The 9816-nt window shown below is 50.3% G+C and overlaps 1 long non-coding RNA gene across 2 annotated transcripts in view; it reads right to left on the bottom strand.

Moving 5' to 3' along the window:
• LOC119041735 (uncharacterized) overlaps positions 1 to 9597 on the bottom strand; it is a 28394-nt gene extending 18797 nt beyond the window's left edge. Inside the window, exons 1-6 of one of the 2 annotated variants that reach the window (XR_008389829.1) lie at positions 9468 to 9597; positions 8363 to 8434; positions 5501 to 5635; positions 3945 to 3998; positions 1885 to 3265; positions 689 to 803 (exon numbers count right to left, since the gene is read on the bottom strand). This is a non-coding gene — a long non-coding RNA (uncharacterized LOC119041735). Of the gene's footprint in view, positions 1 to 688; positions 804 to 1884; positions 3266 to 3944; positions 4096 to 5500; positions 5636 to 8362; positions 8435 to 9467 lie in introns of both variants that reach the window. The other variant, XR_008389830.1, reaches the window with a different exon arrangement.
• Between the last annotated feature and the right edge of the window lie 219 nt (positions 9598 to 9816).

The following is a 9816-nucleotide window of genomic DNA, read 5'->3' on the forward strand; positions in this document are numbered from 1 at the left end:
ATACAGAACCTAAAATGGGTTGTTGACATAAGATACTTGGAAATAAGGTAACCCTTCTCTCTTGCTGCTCGATCAGAATGCATTCATCGGTTTTTGGTGTAGGTAGTGAGGACACATTCACTCTGAGATGGTGTAATTCTGGAATTTGGGCGTTATTCGCACTTGCCAGCAGTGAGTGCTACACGGGGTCAAAGGAGGCAGCCCAGCGAGGCCCTTCCTGGGTTGGGGCTTATACAGTGAAACACCAGGAGACCCACCCACAGCCCCCATCTCGGAGCGGAGCTGCTGGACCACGGCAGCCTCACACCAGGTCTCCGGGGCACCGTGGCGTAGCCAGCACGCCCAACCAGCTGCAGGATGCCACGCTCTCTTGAGAAGGGGGCTGCTCTGCTTCTCCAGCCTAATGGTGACCAGGAACCCAAGCCAGGAGCAGACACTTAGTGATATTCAGTCTGTGTTCCCAGCTGAGGGCAGGGGACTTGGGGGTCCCAGGAGGTGACCCGAAGGAGGCTGCAGAGGGGCAGGGGGAGTCGAGGAGGGAAGGGAATCAGAAATGACCTGCTTCTGATGCCACCTGAGCAGCTGGGCCTTTGCAAGTGTGCCCGTGTAGGTTTCGTCTGGGAAACTGCCCCACAGAAAACAAACACACAAACAGAACTGTCCCAACGGCACCCAGGTGCATTCTTACCTAATCCCACCCGCAGGGATTGCATCGGCATCTAATCCTGAAGAGAACAGCTTTCCTGCCTCCACAGCTTGTGGTCAAGGGGCTTGTACAAGCACTTCCTTAAAGATGCATTTATCTGTATAACAACACAGTGGAGAGACCTTTTTTACTGTTTGGCTCGGGCCTTGAAGTTCACCTTGGGTTGGCAGCTGGGGCCCACCTGGGGAACATCAGAAATGACCGTGAGGCTGCGTAAGCTCCCACCAGCCCCTTCCCGCCCTCTTGGGAACCATTAGGACTTTCCCTTCCTTCTCTAGAGTGATGGGGCTCCACCTTGGAGGAGGGTCTCTTTAGACCCACAGCTGAAGTCTTTGCATTCCAGGGAGTCATCTCAAATGGGAACACACTGTTCCAGGAAGTTCACAGGTGCAGCCTGTGAGAATAGCATGTTCCAGACCAAGGTACTTAAAGGTCCGATGCCACGGCTCTTGGCCGGGCACAGGTGTGTCTGGGTGCTAGAGAAGCCGTGCCCCCCGAGGAAGGCCTCTCGCCCCCCTACAGTTCTGTAGCCACGGTCTGGTGGTTTTAGAACTGCTTCTCCCACCCCACCCGCCCCAGCTGTAATAAAGATAGGTTGGCGGAGATCAGATATCCACCGTACACAGTGTTTTCGTTCCTTCTGACTAAACCTTTCCTGTATTTTTCTAGCCCGTGACAGTCTTGTCAAAGCTCAGTCCCCATCCTGAACGTCCACACTGCAGGCCCTGTCTCTGTGAAATTGCGGGGGGTGGGGGGCTGCGTTTTTTCAAGAATTAGGCCACAGGTTTTCTTTGAAGAAGACATCTTTGGGAATAACTAAGGCTTGTTGATTATTTGGGGAGGTCTAGGCCCCAGGCAGGTGTGCCTCATTTTTGCATAATGTATTTCCTAAAATTAGAGAGAATCAACTTCTACTTAGATTCACTCTTTAAGGGGAAGAGATGGGGAGACGTATATGAAATTGCCCCAGTGTGTCTGATTGTATTTTTGTCAGCACTGAATCTCCTTAAGTGGGGACAAAGGGACACGGGAATGGCCCTCGGTCCGGGCCAACCTGGGACCGCCTACATGAGGCAGGTGCTCCCTCCTCCCTGTGGGCTTTTCCAGTCTCTGCTCTGCTGGTCGGTCCCATGTAGAAAGAGCGCAGACCCCGTGCCAGTTTTCCACCTTCCCCTTACCTGGGTGGGCAGGGCATTTGTCCTCCTGCAGATCAGACAGTTCCGAAACCTGTGGCGGGAAGGGCGAGCTCAGGCCCGGCTGCAGGGGGATCCTGCCGGTTCGCGGTGGTTCGGCCCGGCCCAATGGGATAGCTTAGGCAGGGGGATCCTGCCGGTTCGCGGTGGTTCGGCCCGGCCCAGTGGGATAGCTTAGGCAGGGGGATCCTGCCGGTTCACGGTGGTTCGGCCCGGCCCAGTGGGATAGCTTAGGCAGGGGGATCCTGCCGGTTCGCGGTTGGTTCGGCCCGGCCCAGTGGGATAGCTTAGGCAGGGGGATCCTGCCGGTTCGCGGTTGGTTCGGCCCGGCCCAGTGGGATAGCTTAGGCAGCATGAAACAGGACTCGTGGTGGGTGTCCTGTTTGTCTCAAGGAAGAGAAAAGGGAACAGTATTTATTTTTGTGACAGTGCATGCTTCACAATGTCTTTCTTCCAGCAGATGAATTCTCAGCTTTGGCAGATGCAGGGGTCTCAGGTATGCAACAATTTTTGGAGAAGAGGCCCATCTCTAGAGGATGACCTTTCGTTCTAGCTCCCTGCTCGGTCCCTGTGGCCCTGGGGTGGCATCTCCTTATATTACTTCTACCATCGAAGTGCTGCATTGGATGTGGCGGGTGCCACTGACCAGGGCTGACTTTGACGTCCACTTGAACCAGAGTGTGCTTGAGTACAGATATTCCGAGAACAGGAAACTCAGGCCCTGCCCGTGGTCATTAACCTTGACTTGAGCTCCATTAGGGATTACTCATAAATGTTGTTTTTCCCAGAATCCAGCCCTCAGGTTTTCTCTCGTGCTTTACACTCCTTGGGCTATTTCCTCTCTTCCTGTGGATCTAACTTGCACCTAAGCATTGACCAGCAAATTTCAGACAGATCGGTTTAAAATTCCATTCCTGGGAGAGGCTGAAGCTGCACTGATGTTGGTTATTAAGTTTTTGTTTGGTGATGTGGTTAGCAAAGGTGACTCCATTTTGGCCTGTTGTTTCTTTTCTTTCTTTCTTGTTGTTCTTTAACAGCACAAAAGGCCCTTGTTTTCAAGTCCCTGCTCATGCACATATCATCCACGCACCTGCTGCAGCCAAGTGTAACCTCTGGCAGCTTTCTCAACTGGCTGTGTTTTTCAGGTCCCCGGCACGGAACACTGCCCTTTATTCTGGGAATGTCCTTTGCTCCCTTCTTCCCCAGCTAATTTCGGCTTCTTCCTTAAGACGGCTCTGGCGGCATCTTCAGCCCCTTTCAGCCTTCTTTCCACAGTGCACCATCGTGGGAATTAGTAGTTATTAAACTTGTTAGGGGCTTCGTGCATTGAATATATTTATATATCTTTTTCCAGTCCTTTCAACATCTGTGTAAAGAAAGTATTATTGCCCTGGTTTAATAATGAGGACAGTGGGCCCACAGAGGTAAAGGAACCTGAGAGTGTGTTAGAAATGCAGATTCTCAGGAGCCTGCCCCCTTCCCCTGCCCCAAGCCTAGTGACTCAGAGTCTCTGGGTGGACTCAGCAATCTGTGTTTGACTGGATTCCTTGGGTGACTCTGACGCAGACTGAAGTTCAAGGGGCTGTGCACCATGGCGCTTAAAGAGATCACGTGGTCTCTGAAGAGGGCAGTTCTGGAGGCCTGGGCCCAGAGGAAATACCTTTCAAGGGCTTAAAAACCCAACTTAATGTCACTTAAGGATAGTAAAGATGCTATTTTAAGATGGAAATTAATTGGAGAATGAGTTAGAATATATGGGTTAGGCAGGCACATGCCAGGTGGTAATTAAGTGCACTGCTGAGTTTTGAGAAAATCCTCTTTGAAACCGCAACTATAGACGAAAGGTGATCTTGTTTGGCAAACAGTGTACCCTTCCTAACAGGTCCTCTGGAAGAGGAGTGAGCTAGGGTAGATTGTCCCAAGCATTGTGGCCTTTTGGAAGCCACCCACAGTTCCTCCAGGCCTGAGCAGTGCCTGCTCCCCGACTCTGGGCTGGAGGTGGGCGTGGCTAGAATGCAGGGTGGCAGCGCCTCAGGGGCACTTACTCTTCAAGTTGAAAGGCTTTCTCCCCCCACGGCTGCTCGAGTCTGGATTCTCAGCTGAAAAAGATGAATGTCAGATGGGTCAACCGGAGATCTGACCTAGAGTATATTCCAGATGATGGGGAGACTGTGCCTCCTTTAACTCCTGCCACTCCTGCTGGGGGAAAAAAATAAAATAAAACAGCTGCCAATTAGGCGTCATTTTACAGATGTGAATATTGAAATTTCGAAAGGTAAAGTAATGTATCCCAACTTATATTCTGGGTTGAAGGGGTCTTGGTGTAGCATGCAGAGTAAAATGGGATAGAAAAAGTACTTTTTCCCCTACCAACCTCTAACGGCCAGACTCAGGAACAAGCTAAATTTTGGCGCTTCCCCTCGATCGTGAACGGGACCCAAAAGCACTATAGTAAGGGCAGCACCTCGGTCAATGTCAGTGCTGGGAACTGCAGATAAATTTCACACCTCGACAGTTGTGAATTTCTCTCATGCTCATCACTCCGTCAGAATTTTGCACCGACTGAATGTGCCTCTAGATCTTGTGACTTCATGTCTTAATGCTGAGGCAAAAGTACTACCCTAACAATTTTATTTTTTTAATAACCTGGTAACTTTTTACATGATTTCAATTGTATTTCAGGAAAATGTGTTTTCTCCATAATCTTAGGTTTTTTTATCTTGTGCATTTCAAACCTCACAATAGGGTAACATCTCACAGGTTTCCCCAGATGCTAAAAGGATTCCTGATATTCAAAAAAAGAAAAAGGTTGGCGATGCCTGAGGGTGGTAGGGCTGGAGTTCAAGCCCACCTCCCACCTTGGTGCATGTGGGCCCAAGGCTAGCAGGGAACCTCTGACACCCTGGCCATCCCTGAGCCGCCGGCAACAGAACCGGTCAGGCCGTCAGGCACAAAGGGAGGGAGGCTGGGGGTGACAGTGCAGGTTTTAGTCCAACTCTGGACCAGTCCCACAGCTACATCCAAAACACTCTGGTGGTTTGCAAGTCCATCTCTATGTTTTTCTTCTTATTACCTCGGGGGAAAACTGCAAAGTCACTGGCAACATTTGCAGTATTTGCCCAGTGCCAGTAATGTGCTGGTTTCTCTCCTGATGCATTAAGAGAAATTCAGTCAATACTTCTGTAGCATCAGACACCGTGATGGGCAGTGGGGATACAGATGGGAAAGGGCTAAGTTTCTGTTTTGGGGGGACACAATCCAACAGGGCAAAATACAGGCAAAACCTATATTTAGGGAAGGTACACTGTGGCTTGGGATAAACCAAGGTGCCTGCAGAAGTTGGGGATGGGAGAGGCTCGTTCTGACAGCATGTGATGGGGAAACTAAGAAAGAGAGGAACTGGACCATTGACTAGGCCAGGCGGTGGGTGCGGGGTGAGGGAGAACTCCAACCTGGGTAGGAAAAGGTAGGGTGTTCTTTGGAAGAACTGTAGTTCAATATGGAAATGTCAAACTCTTTGCAACGGCTTTTTAAGTCCCTTCGAGCTCTGGAGCCCCATGACCTCTGCCCCCGCTCCTCCTGCTCGCTCCCCTTTGCTCACCCAGTCCAGCTGCTCGGGTCTCCTTGCTGTTCTTGCAACACCCCAGTGCCTTTGAACTTGGCATTGCTTCTGCCTAAGACAGTCTTCCTCAGGATACCTTGGAGGCCCACTCCCTCATGCTCCTTATGACTCTGGCTTTTTAAAAAAAAAAATTACTTATTTAATTTATTTTAGAGAGGGGAAGGGAACAAGAAAGAGAATGAAAGAAATATCAATATGTGGTTGCCTCTTCCACACACTCCCCCAACTGGGAACTTGGCCTGCAACCCAGGCACGTGCCCCGAGTGGAATCAAAGCAGTGACCCCTTAATTTTCAGGTTGGCACTCAATCCACTGAGCCACACCAGCCAGGGCATGGCTTCGGCTTTGTTTGACCACCCTACTTAAGACTGTAACGCTCCCTCCTCACTCTGACACACCACCCCCTTTCCTGCTTTAGTTTCTCCAGTACACCGGTGATCCCTGACATGCTCCATCAGTGGTTCTGAAACTGAGTACTTACCAGAATCACCTGGAAGGCTTGTCAAAGCTGTCTGGGGGGGCCCCACCCCCAGGTCTCTGAGCCAGTGGGTCTGGGGTGGGGCCTGAGAATGTGCATTTGTCTGGGGTGGGGCCCGAGAATGTGCATTTCTAACAAGCTGCCAGGTGATTCTCATGCTGCTGGACGGGGGCCACTCTGAGAATCAGCACACTATAAACTTTGTTTATGTATCGCCTGTCCATCTCCACCAGCATATAAGTTGTTCGCAGTGGCAACTTTTTATCGGCGTCATTCATTGCTCTGTCACCAGCCAGGACAACAGCTAGAACACTTGGAGGTATTCACTGAGTAGACAGTGGATGTGGCTTGAGTATAGGGTGTGTCGGGATGCTAGGAGGTGTGCATCGGAAAAAGACTGCAGAGGGAAGTGCAGGCCATATTCTTAACCTGTTGTTACAGTAAGAACCCTTGGCTGAGACTCTAATGCTTACTGCAACAGAGGCAACTGCTGTCCAGTGAGTGTCTCCCTGTGCCAGGCCATTGCACAGTGAGGTTCAGGGAGACTGCATGACTCTGATTTGCCTAAGACCCTGCAGTATAGGTAGTGCGTGGTTCGGGAGTTAGGGTTGTAATTTAGGTCTGTCTGACTCCAAAAGGGTGGCCTTGAACACTTCGCTGCAAAGCCATCTAATGATGGAGTTTTGAAGTTTTCATTTGGAAATAAGTTTTCATTTATTGAAGCGTCACAAAGATGGTCTAGAAAGGCCCCGTATAACCTTCACCCAGCTTCCTCTGACATTAACACCTCATATACCCATAACCATGCTATATTTGCCAAAACTAGGAAATTGAACCTGGTACGGTAGTATTAACCTACCTAAGGACAGACTTTGCTTGGAGTTCACCTCTTGTCCCATTATAATGTCCTTCATCTGTTCTAGGATCCAAATTTTTAAAGACTGGCTGGGGACAAATTTAACCATGGGCAGTCTGAGGTGCTGATAACGTGAAGCCGACTGAGGTGCAGTCAGCATAGGACAGGGCCGCAGCCACAGGAGGAAAGGGTGTCCCCTGACGAGGTCCTGCCAGCACAGAGGGAAGTGCAGGATGCTCACGATCCAACAGAAGGCAGCCAGGTAGCCGAATCCAGGGGTCTGGGAAGGCTTCCCGGGGGTCAAGCAGGAGGAAGAGCCTGAGTAGACACAAGAAGCTACTGAGAATGGCACAGGGAAAAGCCAGAGGGTGGTGGTGGCTGAGGGAAGGTAACAGAGGCCGGCAGAGCTCCTGGAACTGACATATTGCAGGTGGTGCTGGGGACCACCAAGCTACACTCCACGGTGCCGGAGCAGCAGGTAGACATTTGGGCGGGAATATTCTGGCAGGAGCACGCAGGTCAGATGTCCCTTAACAATTCACCCAACTGCGTGACACCCCGAGCATCGTCACACTCACACACGGGAAGCAGTGTGCGCAGTGGTGAGTAGCGTGGGCTCTGGAAGGCGGCCGTCTGGTTTCCATGCCAACCCACATCCCCTGCTTCCCACCTCTGTGACCTGTGAGGTTTCCGACTTTTCGGCGTCCTGTTCCCCATCTGTAAAGTGGGGATAACAGCAGCACTCACGGTGCTGCGAGGATTAAACGAAATGATGACTGAAGGCACTTAGCACGGTGCCCGCACGCAATGAGCAGTGACCATCAGTCACTATTATCCGACCACGTGTCTACTTCACATCTTGGTTAGATTTCTTAGACGAAAGCCAAGAAACCCGAATAGGAGTTTCAAAAAGAGCTTTAGTCTGGTGATGCCTTCAGTGTAATTTATTGTGCCCATTTTACAGATGAGGAAGGTAGGACTCGGCAAAGTTGAATGACAAAACCAAGATCCCCTTACAATCAAGGAGAAGAGCAGGTTCTGGTTCACATCCCAGATTCTTCCTGCCAAGGCTGGAACACTGACGAAGGTCCTTTCACATTAGGAACAGTTAGAAAAATAATGGACTGTCTGTTCTTTGGGTCCTGTCTAGAAGATTAGCCGTTATCAGCGGTTTTCCTACATAAAACATCTTGTACGTCTGTCTTCCTGTGCTAGAATGTCAGACTCGTGAACATGTCAGCAACTGGAAAATGCAGGTGGATTTCATGTGCTGAGGGCCCAGGCACCCCAAGGTTAACAGGTTGTTAGCTGTCGTAAATGTGACTCACGCATCGGAGTGTTGCAGCTGGGTCCTGGGGGGCGGAGCAGGCCAGATCCACTCCCTGTGTAACCCTGGGTGAACTGCATAACTTTCAGGAGGCTCAGTTCACTCACTGGTGAAGGGGGTCCTAATACCGACCTGTTAAAGTTGTGGGGAGTCATAGAAAAACATATTCATTGTACACACCTTGGCATTGGATGGTGCTCTTTAAGCAAGAGTTATCTTTTCCTCCTTCATGCATCCCTTCCCTTCCGGTAGCTGTAGATTAACAGAGAACAGGAAATGGCACAGATATGCAGGGGACACTAGAAACATATGCCTTTATCAGGGAGAGTAAATGTCAGTAGGAAGGGGCCTTACAAAGCAGTACTTGAGTAGATAATAAAACCAAGATACGTTTTTCTCCATTAAAAACTCTGAGAAACTAGAGTTCGACATTGCGATTCTTTCATTTGGATTTTATTTGTGTTAATGGGGGCTGAAATTTTGATTGCACTGGTGACTTCGAGTGTCCCCAGTAGCCTAATGAAGTCATGGAGGACAGTGATTGGACAATTAGGCTGGACAGACCCTGCCACAAAAGTGAGTCCTGACAACGGGAGGCCTCAGACTACCAGGCTTGGGCCCAGAGCTGCGCTGAATCATTCACACATAAAAATACGTGTGGTCAGGTGCACACCCGCGAGCTGTCCGCCCTTCTCAGAAACCCAGCTCTCACCTGAGCAGCCCCCCTCTCAGAGGAAGGCCCCCCCTCCTTCACTGAGAGAGTGGAGCAGCGAGGCACCGGCTGTCACAAAGCTGTGGGTCATCAATATTTGAATAGAGGCCCCTGTGCAGGTAGGCGCACAAACCCTGAGATGCACTGTAGCGGGAGGTTCCTGTGGCCTAACTGCTCTGGGATAAACCACCTAATCTTAAGTGCTCAGCGGAGAGCAGGTCAGTGAGAAGGAGCCGGAGCCAGACAGCCAACCCGTGCCCATACACGCTATCTTGTTCTGCAGACTCGGAGCCATCTGATGCGACTCGTCACTTGGCCAGCACGTTTAGCTGTGCACTGGGGCTGGCAGGGGGACCAGGACAGTGTTTCACTTACATTCAGGGAATGGCTACTCTCAGTTGCTCCTAATATTTAACATGAATTCCAGATCTGTCCCAGACAATGGATAAGCATTGTTCTCACTCTGCATGGGCATCACTCTGCCACTCATGTTCCATAATAGACCTGATTTTGGGCTGGGATATGCAGGGGAGAAGGTGATGGTCAGGGAAGACTTCCTGGAGGAAGTGGTACCTGAACCGAGGTAGCCAGATGCATCATGGGAAAACCATCATTAGAGGTAGAACAGGCATCTTGAAGATGGGCCTCATGGCTTCAGATGGCATGGTATAGGCAGGGGTGTTCAATAATTTGGTGCTTATAGCTTTAAAAACGAACCTGAAAAACATACATTTTTTAAAAAGTGAAACCCCAAGTGAATAGGAATAGGTGGAAGGAAAGGACTGAGTAAGGGCCAGTAAAGAGGAATGTTCTCATTGTCATAAAACCCTAGGGCTTTTGGCTAATAATATACGCCTGTCACTGAGGACAACAGAGTGTCCGCTTCTCCATCCCAGACATCTATTCCCATGTCCTGACCATC

Source organism: Artibeus jamaicensis, unplaced genomic scaffold (assembly GCF_021234435.1).
Source record: "Artibeus jamaicensis isolate MK-2021 breed Jamaican fruit bat unplaced genomic scaffold, CSHL_Jam_final scaffold_1689, whole genome shotgun sequence".
Classification (NCBI taxonomy): domain Eukaryota; kingdom Metazoa; phylum Chordata; class Mammalia; order Chiroptera; family Phyllostomidae; genus Artibeus; species Artibeus jamaicensis.